The following is a 4,978-nucleotide window of genomic DNA, read 5'->3' as shown; positions in this document are numbered from 1 at the left end:
TAAAATGTTAAAATATTAGTTATTATTTGCTCCATATGCAAGTGATCGGTATTTTCATCGCACACGCGCCATCATGTTCTGCACGACTGCATCATCCACTTTACGCGATGCGCACAACTACTCTGTTTTGGACTCTTCAATATTTTTCACTGTTTAACCTGTTTTCTGCAAGATTTCTTTGAAAATTGACCAATATTCCCCAATAGGACGTGGCTCTGGGCTATTGGGTGGATTGCAGTCGTGAGGTACAAAATTGATGTTATTTGCATTATACCACGGCAATGTGTCCTTGGCATAGTGGCAGCTTCCCACGTCCGCCTAGAACAGTGGCCTACTCCTTATCTGTTGATAAATGACAGAAGACGCCTTTTGAGGCACTCATCCCGATAAACTTGATCATTCATTGCCCCGGATGGGAAAAAAGGGCTGATCTTACGGCCACAGAATCAAATAGCTTGCCAAACCATGTGGCTTTTTGGAAATTTGGACTTCATTTTCAGCTTACAACTTTCAGGGGCATCTTGACGACTTGCACCAGTATAAAAATCTTGACCTGCAATATATTTTGAATTTTTATAGCAGTAGGTTTCGTAGTCCATAACAATGCAGTTGTATTTTTTAATTTAGAATTCATACAACTTCCGAATGCGGGATTTCGCTGTAACATTCTACTTTGCGCCTCGGTCTGGCGCTGTTTGAGCTCAATGAAGCTTTCCGCTTTACCTTTTGTACGAAAAACTGCGATCTCCGTACGGATTTTGCAACATAACGCGACAAAATCTTCGGATTTCGCGAGAACGCACTGAGGACCTTCCGAGCACTGTTTTTATCACTTTGACCATGCTAACCCCCGCTCCCTGGTTTTCTCGTAACTGCCAGGCCTTATTTGTACCGATTGAAACCCTGCAAACTGTCGAATAGTGCAATCTTTAATTTTTTAGCAATTTTACGTGTACTTAAGGCCGGATCATTTATAAACTCGTGCAAAATGGTTTGTCTCGTTTCTAACTCGGTTGCCATTTTTAACTCAACTAGGAATCAAATTCAAATGAAATTTCTTCTACGTCCAACTAAGGTCATGTAGTCAGCTTATGGTATTTGAATTTCAAAACATTGAATTCGTTTTGGGTAAGTTATAAGCTTCCCAAACATCGTTATATCGGAAGTCTATAATGAACTCCAGTCAATAACCGACACTATAAATTTTGCGAAAACCAACAACTTTTATTCTGGCACACTAACAGCCTTATTCTGTATCACGAACGATAGGCAAAACAAACGATTCGTCTGTAATGTATATCCTTTAGCACATAAGCATGGTAAAATAAATTTAGACCCTAAGATCGCAACATGTAATGATTATCAAAGAATATCCAAATGTAAAAATTATATGAGTAACTTCATTTGTAAATCAGAACCCTCTGACAATTGCACTATAAAAATATTAAAACAAATCGGGCCATTGCGAAACAATCCATGAGAATAACGCTCCTAGAGAATGGACACCTCTTGACAGATTACCAGCATACTTGGAACAACATGCATATATCAGGCCCTAAATTACTACAATTTAAAGAATCCACAAACATCGACAACATCGTATATTACAACCATAAACAGCAACTCAGAGAAATCACAAACATCCAACACAGCGAAAAACTTGAAAATACAAATTCAGCAACATCCAAAAACTTTTTACATTTTTGATACCTTTTGAAGAAAACCCAATAAAGTTTAGGTTCTTCATCATAAAGGGATTCCTTACCTTAACAGTTATCACTTATGGTATGGTACACCTCTGCCGATACTGCGAAAATAAAAGAATGCTTCACAGACAAAAGCGGATTAGCGAACTATACGAGATCGAAATTAACCATCTTCAACAGCAACATGTAGCAGCAATGGAGCGAGGACGCTTCGTTTTAAGAAGGTGGGGAGTTAACGACACAGCCNGGTACACCTCTGCCGATACTGCGAAAATAAAAGAATGCTTCACAGACAAAAGCGGATTAGCGAACTATACGAGATCGAAATTAACCATCTTCAACAGCAACATGTCACTATCTACTTGGGTCGTGATCATAACATGCATTATCATGCAAACAACAACAGAATAAAACTTCTTTTGACATGCATCATGTAAACAACATCAAAAGCAAACATCAACACAATAGAACTTCTGTTGACATGCATTATGTTAACAACATGAAAACAATAGAACTTGTTTTGACATGCATTATCGCGAACTGCAACGGTCAAACATTGGAACAAGAGAAATGCACTATCACTACAAAGAATAATAACCACCCAAATAGATATCTACAGTCGTAAATAGTAAACAACTAGCAACGGAATAATCCACTGCGATATCAACCGCCGCATCTCAATAGTATAAGTAGCACTAAGATTTATGAAAGAGTCAGCCTTAAGAATATCAATAAAGAACACGCACTTCGGCGTAGCAAAAAAGATATTGTTTTTTACTCATATCGTGTAAACGATATTAACTCACGCATCGTGAACCATGCACGCTCACCTCCTATGCACGCAACGTGTTCACTAGAAAGCGCGTACAAGAGCAACTAACAATTCATATTTCAGACTTTCAACGTAACCTCATATAATAATCATGGCATTTATGGTATTTTTAAGGCATTTTTAGGTTAAGTTTTGCAACGTCCTTGATTAAGGCTAAGATGTAGCGAAACTCTTCTGGGCGGAGAGGAGACGGACCATTTGGGCTTCCGAGCACATTCCGCCCGCAATAGGACGATTTTGGGATGCCAAAATGAACACTTCTACGATTGCTTAATATGCAAAGCATATTCATCGAGAAACGTTCAATAATTTCGTCTTCTTCGTCACCTGGGGAAGAATACAAATAATGGGCAATGAATGGAGAAATGTATACAGATAGTCAACTAGTACTTACTTGAATCAGCCGCTAACAAATCGAATGATTGCTTTTTACATAAAGCAGCTATAATTTTATTTTTTACACTTTCGCCTGGCATTTTTGTTTTCTTAACTATTTTTGATCAGCTGATTCAGTAATGGAAAACAACATAAAACGATAAAATATGCAACATACAACAGTCTGTTCACAAGTATTGTGTTTTAATACGACTTTCATTTACAACATAAAAGTTTACAACACCTTGTGAACTGCCCAAATCTGATAAAGTCCATTGGAGTTCACACGCAACTGTATGGTTCTAGCGCCATCAGTCAACCATAAGTATGTAAATTTTATGTCTAATAATTTTTTTATTGTGATTTTTCTAGTGTTCAACGTCGCACAGTGGTACAGCCCCATACATTTTTTTGGAAAAATAGAAGGAGTAGGCGTATAACCTCAATGTTCCGTGTGCAACATTTATGAAGACAAATAAAAAAAAAAACTAAAAATTTGCGAAATCGATTTATTTTAAACAAACCACCTCCCATATAAACCTAACCTCAAAAACGTCTTTAAAATGCAATAAAAAGTGCACCGATGCATATGTAACTCCGACATTTTTGCCCATATGTTTGTAATAATCAGGGAACGGATTTTATGGAAACTGCCTTTTTTCTGCTAAAGAGTGAGAGTATGGGTGAATTCCAAAACGTCAAAATACAAAGCATCAGTATCTTTTATTTCTAGACCTCAGTAGATTTTAATGCCAAATGTGCGCAACCACGGTTAGATGCTAGTTTTCTACTAGGTTTCACAAGTTAGGCTAGTGTGGTTTAGAAATAAAAGAGACTGATACTTTGTATTTTGACGTTTTGGAAAGCACCCTATATTCGATTAAGAATGACCACGATTTAGCTTTCCCTGATTCCATATATCCACATCTGATGTTGCCTTTTTTAAGATATTCGCCTTTACTAACTTTAATTGTAAAGGGCAAGCGCNTATATTCGATTAAGAATGACCACGATTTAGCTTTCCCTGATTCCATATATCCACATCTGATGTTGCCTTTTTTAAGATATTCGCCTTTACTAACTTTAATTGTAAAGGGCAAGCGCTTATTCCTGATAATATGAAAGCTTTAAACGTTCCATATTTAAATTGGGCGACACCTGTATCAACTCACGTCGAGGGCACGTTTATTTAGTACATTTAAGGCTTTTCTTCGCGAACATCTAATAAAAATGCTGCAGGAAAACTTCAAAATGCATCTTGTGGTTCAATGTTACTACAACTATACAGATCAAAGTTTTGCGAGTCAAAAACTCAAATGGAGAAAATAGTCAAAGATTCAAAGAAACATTTTTTGATATAATGAAACTATGTAGTTCATAGTTTTTCTCTTTTTACTTGTAAAATAAACATTTCTAAAATAAATGTATTTTTTGATTATTTTTTGGTTTTTGTCTTTATTTAGTGCCTTATTTTGCCTTCTACTGCCTTTTCCTGCCTATTTTCCCTTTTTTGTAGGTTCTTAGGTCCTAAAAATCCGTTCCCTGGCAATAATATTGTGTGTGAACTCCAAAAAATGGAATCAATGGGATTATTTTAACAGATTGCTCCGATGCAAAACTTAACCTAAAAATTCCTTAAAAATACCATAAATGCCATCATTATTATATAACGTAAGTTAAAAGTCGGAAATATGAGCCAATTGTTAGTTGCTCCTGTACGTGCTTTCTAGTGAACACGTTGCGTGCATAGAAGGTGAGCGTGCATGGTTCACGATGCGTGCGCGCTGTGACAAATGTTGCTGTAAGTCAAAAACAGAAAACATCTAAAAATTTTTTTCCACAAATATTTTCTTCAATAAATGCAGTTTTCGAAAATATAACCAAAATGGAAAACAATCATGGAGAACATATTTTTAATGCAACTTGAAAATTTATCTTTGATAAACCAAAAATGTGCAGGTAAAAGTGTTACCGTTTTTGAAATATTTACTTTTTTTTAATTAAAAAAAATCGTGCCTTTTCATGTATTTTCTTTAACTGCATCTACAAGCCAGGCTATAAAGGG

The 4,978-nt window shown here is 36.2% G+C and overlaps 1 pseudogene; it reads left to right on the top strand.

The window, feature by feature from the left end:
• LOC108367447 (uncharacterized) overlaps positions 1–1,942 on the top strand; it is a 24,291-nt pseudogene extending 22,349 nt beyond the window's left edge.
• Positions 1,943–4,978: the final 3,036 nt, after the last annotated feature.

This window comes from Rhagoletis zephyria, unplaced genomic scaffold, assembly GCF_001687245.7.
Source record: "Rhagoletis zephyria isolate East Lansing unplaced genomic scaffold, Rhagoletis_zephyria_1.1 Rzeph_scaffold_02690, whole genome shotgun sequence".
NCBI lineage: Eukaryota > Metazoa > Arthropoda > Insecta > Diptera > Tephritidae > Rhagoletis > Rhagoletis zephyria.
This window is presented reverse-complemented; position numbering and strand designations above follow the sequence as displayed.